A 12,822-nucleotide genomic window follows, 5' to 3' on the forward strand; every position below is an offset into this window, starting at 1 on the left:
CTCTAATTGGTTCGAGTCTCTCCAACTTATTCGGACTTTTGGTCGAGTAGCCTGGCAACATTCTTGGCCTTTGTTTGGAAGTGATACTTATAATCGAGAGTTAAGTTTCAGTGTCCCCCTGATCTTTTCACTTGGATCATGATACTCCTCAATGTTTGTTTTATTAGTGAACATATCTAGAAAGAAATCTCAAGATGAAGCAAAGTAGGCTTCTAACACCATAATTTGATCCTCTAAATTTTGGGATTTGATTTTCAAATTAACAATTGAAGAAAATTCCCATAAGGTCACCAATGAGGGGCATTCAAGGATACAGTTTTAGATAGGGTCACACTATATAACTAAGAATTTTATCCTAATTACTCTAATCTCGTAGCTTATCCCAAATGCCATTAGTAGTTCTATGTTATATGAAGGGTCTTGTGATAATCCTGTCAAAGCCCTCTAAATTTTCTCCATAGTCTAGTTCCAGGATGTGATGTAAACTAAACTTCCGATATGCCTTAGTGTACATAATATCACATGAAATTTACTAGTTCACCAATATGTGTCGAGCGGCAGGACCAACCATCAAATCTTGATAATAATGTGTAATTGATGATTTGGGATACCATTGCCTAGCTCTTCATAGTAGAAAGGGAATAGGGCCCCTTACTTGTGCAAGTGTTATTTAAGAGTGCGTTCTCTAGTGAAAGGAAACAACAATACTCTTCAAAAGGTGCGTGGAAACGGTTGACAATAAAAATTTGAAGGGAGTTGCCTATTTTTTTAGATAAGGAGTAAGTTTATTGGTAGATCTTACCGACAAGAGGGAAATGGTTATCCATTCTTCCCATAATGGATGAATATTCCCACGATTCTAATATCCACCTGATTGGGAGGCAAGTGCTTGGATATGGTCCATCAATTTCTTCGTAGATCATCTACACCACCAGAAAGTGTCATATTATCATAAACAAAAATAGAATGATGTATACAATGATTCTGATAGACGGTGCTAGTGATCCTATGCAAACATAAATATCTCAAAAGTGAGTTGGAGACCGATAAGATAAAAATATCCAGTGGTGGTTCACATTTGTGGATTTCTTTTTTATTTTGAGGAATAAAGGGTGTGGTACATGTAAACACTGTGATGCCTATGTCAGTGAATGAATAAGACAATGATTAATGATTTTAGGTTTTTAGGAGTGTGTAACTTGATTTGACATCTATGGTACTTTATATATGGGTCTTATTGGGATTTCTAAAGACCCATAACCCTTAGCTTTAATCATAGTCGTTCGAGCAAACAAATGTCACTATACAACTTGTTTTGTTATTTGATGGCCCTGCTTTGATTTCCTGCCTAGACCAGACACTTTATAGGGAAATTCTATAGTTACTCCACATGCCTTAGAACCTTCTCTGTCCGACAAGAGATAAAAATATTTTTTTCTTATGACGTCATTATCCTGACGTCAATCTGTCATAAATATCTTTATTTTTTGGGCTCTATGACTATATTGGGCCCTTTCTTTGGGGTTAAGAGTGGATATGAACGAGTCATTTATTATATAAACCAATATGATAATGGGCTTAGGCAAGAAACAATTATAATAATGCGTGACTCTTTTTGTGCTAAATCTCACACACTAAAAAAATGTTTTTTAAATTTTGTCATTTTTCAAAATCTTAGGGAAAACTATTTTCAATAAGCCAGAAACCATTTTCATTAAATCGATTGTGGAATATAAATAATTGATTATGAAACATTTCTCACTCTCTAATCGATTATAATGTTGGTATAGTTGATTATGAGGCATGTTTCACTTAGTAATCAATTATGGAATGTGTCTAATCAATTATTGTTCAATATTGAAAGCACAAAGTATCATTTGGTATCATTTATGCGCTTGAGTATCATTTTTGTGTTTTATTGTTCTTACAATTCAATTATTGATTGATATAAGTATAATTGCGTATTTGTAATTTGGATGTTATTTCATTTGTGTGCTTGTACACTTGTATCATTTCAATTTGATTGTAATCGCTTTAACAACCACTTATTTGTACCACTGAGAACCCTTTACATTTCATGAATTGAATTTCTTTCGATCCTTGTTAGTATTTCATTTTTGAGTCTATGAAATTTCTTTTTTGTCATTTCCATAAGCATAGATTGAATCACAAGTTAGAACATTTAAATTTGGATGACTTGGTATTTGATTTGAATCATGTGTTATCTCTGATTCAAATCACTCGCCTTTGAAAATTAGAATTCACCTCTAGACCAAATGATTCAGATTACAACTTGAACATGATTCGAATCATAACATCATTTGATTCGGATCAAGTGCATATCACAATTAAAATAACGAGCTTTGAAAAACGCTCTTTTTGGGCCTGTCCAAATTGATTTGAATCACAAATCCTTCTTAATTAGAATCACGAATCTACAAATCCAAATTTCCATCTCTTATTTAAATAGTTGTTTCTTTTGATGAAAGTAACAAGTGTGTGGATCCTATGGTGAAATCCATAGAGACAAAAATGTGATTTTATCTTCTCTTATTAGTGCGTGTTCATCCTTACACCATGTTTTTTCTCTTCTTCTCCAAAACAAATTGCTTGATATTGAATTTATATCAATTCACTGTCTCTTTTTATTGCATCTTGTGCTTGTGCAGTTTTGTTATTGTCTTTGTGTGAATTAAAGAGTGAGTTGATCAATCTTGTTATGATTGAGAAAGATCTTGATATCAATCAAGAGCCAAGACCTATTCATCTAGAAATTTGATAGAACCTTGTGTGTGTGTGTCTTCTTCATTCATCAAAAATGAATTACTTGACTAACACCTTGTAATTTCAATGGTTGGTTGAGATTATCTGGCACTGTTTGTCATCTTCATCCTTAGTCTTTTTCCTTTGATTGTTGACCCTTCCTCTAAATATTAAGTGTTAAGGGATACTAATGGTACATTAGAGTATCTAATGTTTTTGTGTGAAGCTGGTTGTTGTGTAACATGTACATGTATAGTTTCTTGAATGCAATTTGCTATTGATTTGTTATCTTTTAAGAAGATAGTTTCCAATATACTTCAAGGAAGAATTTGGCGAGATCAAGTATCAATGGTCCATAAGGAGGAGTTGGAAATTGTCCTTCTTTGGTGGTGTTGGAGAAAGATCGGTCGCAGACAAAGTTGGGAGTTGTCTAATATACGCTCAGTTAATGGCAATTGCTCAAACAAGAAAGTGATGGGATCAGAGGGATCGCCATACACAGATACTTGGAGAAGTTTATTGTGGATATCGAGGTTATTGGGTGCGAATCTTGAGGGATTTTGTTTTTGTTAGAGGTTTAGTGTCTGCATCAATAGGGGAATTATCGTGTAATAATTCTTTGTAATCAAAATACTATAATCAATTTTATCAAAATAGTGGAAGACCGTGATTATATTCCGATGGCATCATCCATTAAATAGTGCAGTAGGCAAAGTGAGGACGAACGCCGAAACACTATATATGTCTGTGTATATTTTCCTTTCCCTTCTCTCTTTTATTTTGCAAGCATTCATTCATATTTATTGTTGTATCATTGCATGATTGCATTGATTGTATGCCTTATAGGTTAGACTGTGCTTATATCAATTTAACGTATAAGCTTAAGTCTGTTGTGTATCAATCTCATGGAATCATCATGAAGCCAATTATGCTTTGTTAAGAACATCTAAGTAACATATTTTTAAATTGCTTTGTCTAAAGCAACTTTGATTTTCTTGTAAGTGACTTGCACTAGAAAAAATCAATCTCATGGTAACCTCATGTGTCATTTCATGTGGCTTGACTCATTGAGATGCTTCCTAGCTCTCGTCTTTTTGAGTTTTGCTTTTGCGCTTCTTAAAATATCTGATTTCGTTTATTGGACCTAAAACGTTTTTCAAATTGTCTTAAGTGAATAAGGGTTTATTCAACCCTCCTAGACCTTTTTGTATCCATATTCTCACCGAACAAATATATTAATAAAAAATGTCATAAAATGCATATGCGTAATGGATTATGACTTTGCCATAATCGATTATGGATCAATTTGGATATTTTCTATAGTTATATATTTAGTATATTTTTTCTACTATAAAAGCAGATCTTGCGGTAATTTAAAAATACATAACAATTTTTTTCTCTTCTCCTCTCACTTTGTTTTTCTAACATTCAAACACTTTCAATATATTTTAGTATTGAAAGAAAAATTATTATATAGAGAGTTGTATAATTCATTGTTGTTATTTTGATATGTATTATAAAATCAAGAGAGTGTTGTTCTCTTGAAATGTTAAGTTATAAGATTGCAAGCTAAACCTGTGATAAAAGCTTAGATTAAAGGTTGTTTGAACCTGTGCTAAAAGGTTAGGGGAAAATCTCAAGATTCCTTAGAGGCTGGATGTAGGCCTTGTGTTTTTAGGAAGAACCAAGATAAATTTGACATGTTACGCCTCTTTAAATCTTGATACTTTTAAAAAAGTTTTATATCACAATTCTCCCTCTTCTTATATTTGAAGACACTTAATCAAAAAAACATGACTCAAAATAAAATAGACGACAAGCTTTTTGCATATAGCCAAATCATTTATCTTGAAAAATAAATTGCTACTCTGTTAAGTAAAAATTATAGGTGAATTTGAATTTTCGAAGGTTGTCGAGCAAACTTTTTTTTAAATAACTATTGTAATTTTTTAAATTAATTTTATGTTGCTTTAATTTGCCTCTAGTATAAATTAAAATAATGATTTTTTTGTTATAATTTAAATTCAATATATTAGTTTTATAAATGCATTTTATTTTAATTTTATAATCGATTCTTTAGGAAAAATTATGCCAATTAGGGGTGTTTGCAGTGCGGTTTATGCGATTTTGATACTAAAAGATATCCGAACCATAAGAGGAAAAAATGTGCAATTCGGTCGGGTTTTAAAAAAAAAACCAAACCAAACTAATGCGATTTGGGTTGGTTTAGTAGATTCGATTTTTTACAAGATTTTTATTGAGCCATACATAACATAATTTTGTATATAGTCATTCATACATTACCAGATAACAACAACATTCATCATATTTGGACAACTTCTCATTTAATATACAAATATCAAATTAGACAAAAATGGAATATAAAACACAAAATAGTAGTATAAAGTAATATAAAAAATATTACAATGAAATAGTAAAAAAAAAAGAGGAGATGAGAGATTAGAGAAGATGAAAAAGAAAGAACGAAAGAGATGAGAGATTAGAGTAGAAGAGGTGCCATAAAAAAGTAATTGGAAGAGAGAACGATAACATAAAAATGAGAATATGAAAAAGAAAGAACATCAGAGAGGAGAATTAGAGAAGAAGAGAAGAGATATATCTGACAAATAAGATAAGAAGAAGGTACGATACTGCTGGGAGAGATTTGAGATGGCTGAAACTCAAATCCTAAGTGTGAAAAATAGAAAATCATTTGTAAACTAAAACATAATAGGTTTGAGTTTGAGTTGGTTGTGGGTTAACTGAAGTTTGGATTGTGACATAATGCGGTTTGGTTTGATTGAGTTCGGTTTGCAAAATACAAGTCAAAGACCGAATCGAACGATTTTGTTAAAAAATGACCAAAACACATCTAAACAAAATGAGTTTTTTTGTGATTTTTGATTTGATTTGATTCGATTTGCGATTTTTTATTAGACTGATTAGACTTTGAACACTCCATGGTCAACTTTGTCCTTAAGGCTAGTCTTAAGGGAAAACCTCTTAAGTTAAGGTTTTATATTTTAAAATTGAGTAAAAATACCCTATAAAATTTAACTTAGTTATAAATATAATATGGTTAAATGTACTTTTGCTCTCTAATTAAAAAGAGAAAGTCATAATTTGCCCAAAATAGCCGACACAAAAGTATCATTAAACCTTTATAATATGATATTTAATTTTGCATCTAACGAATTAAATGTTCAAAATTGAAGAGACTTTGACACCATATATCCATTCAAAATCTTAAGACATCAAGTATATCAGTCATCTCTCTTATAAATTCAACATTCTCACTATTCCTAATTGATATGAGACTTTATCATTCACACTTGAATACAACAAAAATATTATGTATAATTATTGATGTAGAACTAATCTAAATATGTTATTTGTAAAAGATAGGCAAAATTATAGCAAAGGTCCTGTAATTTTTTTTTGTAACAACTTGATCTTTTAAAATTTTTTATTATAATAATTTGATCATTTATGGTGATTTCTACATCTTTTTTCTCACATTTTAAACATTTAAAAATACGTGATTGCTGTTTTTCTAGTGACACTCTGTAATTTTCATACCACTCAAAATAATTACATCCATAATTAGGACATTCACTTTATTAAAAAAGATAACGATGCATAAATTTGATAACTTAAAAGACTAAGCTGTTACAAAAAAATAATAATTAAAAGACTAAATTATTACACAAAAATAACTTAAAAAACCTCTAATATAATTTTGTCTAAAAGATTAAAAAAAAGAATTTAACGAACATACACTAAAAAGTGTAAAATAATTGTACACTATTGTTCAATAAAAAAATCATCAATGTTTAATGACATTAAACTAATTTAAATATATCTCACTGATTTTGGAAGAATACACGTCACTCTTTTAATATCTTGACAATGTATAGTCCCTCCGGTCTCATATGTAAGCAAAAATAAAATAAAATTTGGAGTCTCAAATATAAGCAAAAATTAATTACAATGGTTACAATTAAATATACCATTCCAATTTTACCCTCAAATTTAGTTTTTCAATATTCATGTTTATTCCTATAATAACTCCACTTTTTACACTTCCAAAAGAGCATTTATTCTGAAACGTTGCATTTGTTATCATTGGCTTTTGAAAAGTCATATCCTATTATAAATGGTGCAGTATCATCTTGTACAGAACTCCATGAGTCTTGTTCTTTTTTTTTTTTTATACTCTAAAAATGGCAAACCCACATCATTTAGCTAATGAGTTTCCATCTTTTGATTTAGGTATCGAAGACAATAAAGTTCCTGAAACAATTCAAACTCCAACAAATGAAAGTGCAGAAAATATCACTCCAAAGAATGAAAGTGAAAATGCTCTAACTCCAACAAATGAAAACACCATTGTTGAATACTTAGATATGGATGAGTTTGATCTGAACAAATTACCAGCATTGAACTTTGGTGTCAAGAAAGAAGAGGTTAAAGATATGATAAAAATTGACTAACCATTAAATGGTTATAATAAAAATATTAATTTATTTCTAAATTAATAAATAAGGGTAAATATGGAAAAAATGTATATTTTCCATTACTTAAATGAATATATAGCCACTTTCTTAAAGGGTGAGTTTTTTTTTTTTTTGCTTACATATGAGACCGGAGGGAGTACCTTATTTTAATATCTTAACAATACATCCCTTATTTAAAATGGGTTTAGTTGACCTATACTAAAAATGTAAAATTTTACACTATTTTTCAATAAAAAATCATTAATGCTTCATGTCATTAACTAATTTAAATGTATCTAGTGATTTGGAAGAATACACATGACCCATTGAGTGTCTTGATAATAATACATCTTTATTTTCTCATAATATATATATAAAGTTATAAAATAAATTTATTTGAATGAAATCGGACTAAATTAATGAAAACTTTTATTTTAATATAAATTTAACTTATTCATATTAATTTTGATTTGACATATACTATTATATTTTCTCATTTTAACTTATTCATGTTAATTTTGGTTTGACATATACTATTATATTCATATTAATTTTCTCATAAAAATTATAAAATCAGTTTATTTGAATGAAAGTGGGCTAAAATTTTGAAAACTGTTATTATAATATAAATTTAACTTATTCATATTAATTTTGATTATAATATAAATATAACTTATTCTATTAATTTTGATTTGACCTACACTATTATATAACATAATTTTGAAAATTTAAAAAACATTCCCTTTAAATTATTTATTAGTCAATTTTATTGATTATTATTTTTCTAGAATATAAAATTTTTAATGGAACAAAAAAAAAGCAAATGATTTTTCCCATTAAAATCATGTACTACACTTTTGGTTTGTGTATATATAAGCACCATCATGTTATGCATATGTATATCACCCCTTAACAACATAGTATGTTGAAAAACGACATTATGACAAAGAGTTTTGCCTTAATATTTTTTATGGTCCTTTTGATTTGTATATCTGGTTAGACCTCCTCTTACTTTCTATGAACATCTCTCTCCATTATGTTTTTTGTTTTATTCTTTTATTTATTGAATGAATAATTTTTTATTTTGCGATGATTAAGTTCGTTTAATTATTTTATGGATAATAGGCAAACCATCATCAGTTGAAGCAAGAGGACCCTTTGAGTGTCCTCGCATGATTGATTGCACAAAAGTCTGCCAAGGATATCCCTCCTGCTGCGTTAACGGTCAATGCATTTGTGAAGCTTGTCATTCTAAGAATAATGAATTCATCATTGACACCAACTCTCAATTAAACTAGAACGATGCTATGTAATTTATAATATTCCATTCAATAAAAATGACTTTGATATGCAATTACCATTTTTAATGATTAGATATATATATATATATATATATATGGCAACGGTGATTAAGATAAATGATTTGTTTTTAATGAGTTGACAATATTGAATAGGATAAAAAAATTTAAAAAATTATTAATTAATTTTTAATAATATTGATAATTATATTGGAAAAAATAAAAATAAAAATAAAATTTAATTAATCATTTCTTTATGATAAATTTAATTTTAATATGCTCAGAGGGAATCAAACAACTAAGTCTTTTAGAGTGTATCTTGACTGTTTGGTTGTCGAGGTCATGCACTTCAACAATTATGTAGATCACCATCTGACGCAACTATTTTACGAGATAATGTTATACTCTAGATGGTTGACCTGCAGATCACGTCTCGTTGCTTCTCATCTGCCCAAGCGTGTCATGCGGCAGTTTGGCTATATTCAGACCATTCCTAGACAACTTGTTGTCTTTGCTCCTCCTGCTTTGACACGTAAAAAGATATATGACATGTTTGATGATTATGATAGTCATATGGTACCATAGGAGGCACGTAGTATCATAGGCGTGAACGACTGGAGATACGTCGAAGGGTACATCAGATAGTTCCTCAGGGTGTCACATTCGTACATGGTGCATCTGTTCTAGGTGACCCAAACTCATCAAGAGACACTTGAGGAAGAGCAGACACAGTTAGATCATGCTAGGGATGTCTTACCTAGATGCCGTCACATTGTGGAGATTGTGCATGCATGTATTGACAAATGTATCTTCCATAATGGGTCTGATGTGAGGCAGGTCCTAAATGTCATCATTACGGAGGCACAAGGGTATTGATATATCGGAGATAGCGTCAGAGGATAAGGGGATTGATGACCGATGAGGTAGAGGATGCAGAGGAGGTAGATGAGATGTAGTCAGACATACACTATAGTATATTAGTATATAGTAGTAGTACTATGATTTATACTTTATTTTGATGTCATGCTACTTTATTTATCTCGGTTGTATGGCATTTTTTTATATTTATTGATCTTATATATATATATATATATATATATATATATATATATATATATATATATATATATATATATATATATATATATATATATATATATATATATATATATATATATATATGCCATTTTTGGATCATCTGGATTTATGTATGTCTATTTTTTATTTTCGAAGTTATGATATGGTTTAAATCTACATCTAAATACACGTAAATATAACATAACATGAAATGTTATGCTCTGATACATTATAGAGATGTATCTCCGGAATATTCACGAAGATGCATCTCCAGACCAATTCACGCGTATAATGGTTTCTGAGTATGATGTATAGTATATTTTAAATTTTTATGGAGATGCATCTCCATAATATTTCGACGTTCATTCAAAATTTGGTGCGTCTGGAGATGCATCTCTGGAATCTGGGGACATTTAAATAATTTTGCGTGGTGGCTAAGAAACATAAATGGTACATTAAGAAATCCTCAAATTTTTAATTGAAAGATTGTTGGCTTATAGCCCATGTACTTACCGCATGTTTTCAAATTTGAAAGCCCATGTATGTGTTTGCTTTATAAACACTAAAGTTGTTTGTATAGAAAACGACGTGAGACGTTTTACTCAATCATTCCTAGTAAAATTCATTTCAGATGACGCATAAAACACAAGGAATTTAATTTTTCTGTAAATTTTTATCCTATTAATATTTCACGTTACATACATATGAGAGATCTTACATACAAAGATGAATTGATTATGGAAATACAACGTGTCAAAAAACTCAGCAGATGCTCCAACATTTCAGATGACGCATAAAACACAAGGAATTTAATTTTTCTGTAAATTTTTATCCTATTAATATTTCACGTTACATACATATGAGAGATCTTACATACAAAGATGAATTGATTATGGAAATACAACGTGTCAAAAAACTCAGCAGATGCTCCAACATTTGACCCTTACACCAAATTATATTCTGAGGAGTCTTGTTTCTCAGTGGTGTCTAGATTACAACATTAAGCAACCAACGGGACTAACAAAAAAAATGAAAAAGAGTGATGGATCGTTCAAGGATGTTAGAGGTGACATATCAACAATTGAAGCGCTGGTTCAAAGATGTTTCTCAGTATTCATGATTGATTTTCTAACTACCAGTGAGTCCATCTCAAATTAACTAGTTGCCCTATATAATTGCCCTTGATTATCTTGTATGATCATCACAAAAATATTTAATTGCCCTCCAATGTTTGTATCTTTGAATGCTTAAATATATTGATGTACATGACTTTCTATAAAGTAAACAGTTATGACTTACATAGATATCATCATATGTTATAGAAAGCTTACATTCTAGTGTAGTAATTTGTTCTACCTTCCATTTTGGCTGGTATTTAAGAACATAATTATATTTTGATTTGGCTTTTCCTGCATTTGTGGTTAAGGTCAGACTTTCTCACATGGCATGTCAAGTTTGTATTGGAAATGAAGGTTTGGATGAAGTCACATATCTTTACATACTGAAGAGCCTATTATGGAAAATACCGAAATGAGACTTCTAAAACAAACTGTTCGAATCAAAGTTGGGTCGATAAGATAATAAGAGTGATACAAAAATTGAATAGTGTATGCATTATAAAATGGGTGACTTCTAAGGGGAGGTATTAAGTAAGTCCATCACCATGAAACATATTTTAACGACCATTGAATTAGACAAGTCCATAGATCTTATCATGGACTAAAACACATTTGATTTTATTTTTAATTCTCACACACTCTTTTATCTTCTTTTTATATCTAGAACAACCAAACCAAAGGCCCTGCATTTTTCCCTCACTCCGTGCAAATTCATCCATCCCATAATTGAAAATGGTAACTCTAATTTCAAACACCCAACAACTTCTTCGTCTTCTTAACTCATCAGTTACTCGATCTCAAATTAAACATCACCCTTAAAAACTTATAAAATTTCCCAAGCACTTTCATCATTACATTTTTAATTATCCAAAATAAAAGCATCTCTTTTATATAAGAAAAATATTTGGTTCTGCATCTGCCCTTAAATTTTGATGATAATAATACATATATTTTTAGAGAACAATTTTGTATTCTAATGATTTTATTTAGTGTCTAGATACTAGATACAAGTTTTGACTCTGAAGGAATGACGTGTGACGTCATCAGATTCTGAGCCTAGTACACTATGACCTTGAGATGCGTGTTATAAAAGATAATCAAACTCAGGACTACTCTACTCAACGCTTCTGAACTTTGTTTATTCAAAGCTTTATGACTCCGAGGCTTATAACTATTAGAAGTAATTCATATTTATTGGTTGTACTATTTTCTTAGCCCCTAAGTTTGTTAGAGGGTATTTTAGTATTTTATCCTATTCTAGTAACCCTAGTTTTAGCTTATAAATTGGGTGACAATCATTGTAACTTTTATCATGTTTTGTAGCCGTCATTCTCAAAATAGAATATTTCCGTTCATCATTTATTCTACCTTTGCACCAACAATTGGTATCTAGAGCTCCGGTTCGGATTCATTGGGAAACACGGGAAACACGAGTGAACGTGTGTGTTTGATTTTGATTCTTAGATTCGTGTTGAATCTTGAACAAAATCTGATCAGAATTTTAATTCTGTGGGTTGGGAAACACTGTGAGAAATCTGAGTGTACTGTGCAAGGTAGAAAGATGAACGGAAACGGCAACATGAACACCAAACTTCCAGTATTTGACGGTAAAAACTGGAATCGTTGGATGATTCAAATGCATGTATTGTTCGGTGCTCAAGATGTTCTAGATCTTGTCACTGATGGTTATGTTCCGGTAGCAGCAGATGCGACGGATGAACAGAAAAACGCGCAGAAGGAAGTAAGGAAGAAGGATCAGAAAGCATTGTTCTTCATTCATCAATGTGTTGATGTAAATGTGTTTGAGAATATTGAAGATTCAACGACAGCAAAGGCTGCGTGGGACACACTTGTTAGATGTTATGGTGGTGACGCATCAGTGAAGAAGGTGAAGCTTCAGTCCTTGAGAAAGCAATATGAGAATCTCAACATGAAGAATAATGAGAAAGTTTCTGAATACATCTCCAGAGTGATTCTGATCACTAATGAGATGAAAGCGTGTGGAGAAACTCTTTCTGAAGAAACAATCATGGAGAAGGTATTGAGATCCCTTACCTCTCAATTTGATTA

The 12,822-nt window shown here is 30.5% G+C and overlaps 1 long non-coding RNA gene across 1 annotated transcript; it reads left to right on the top strand.

Annotated features, from left to right (window-relative positions):
* The first annotated feature begins 8,147 nt into the window (after positions 1-8,147).
* On the top strand, positions 8,148-8,613 carry LOC127121485 (uncharacterized). The gene is made up of 2 exons (XR_007803464.1): positions 8,148-8,254; positions 8,385-8,613. It is a non-coding gene; the product is annotated as an uncharacterized LOC127121485 (long non-coding RNA).
* The last annotated feature ends 4,209 nt before the right edge of the window (positions 8,614-12,822 follow it).

The sequence above is a fragment of the Lathyrus oleraceus genome, chromosome 2 (assembly GCF_024323335.1).
Source record: "Lathyrus oleraceus cultivar Zhongwan6 chromosome 2, CAAS_Psat_ZW6_1.0, whole genome shotgun sequence".
NCBI lineage: Eukaryota > Viridiplantae > Streptophyta > Magnoliopsida > Fabales > Fabaceae > Lathyrus > Lathyrus oleraceus.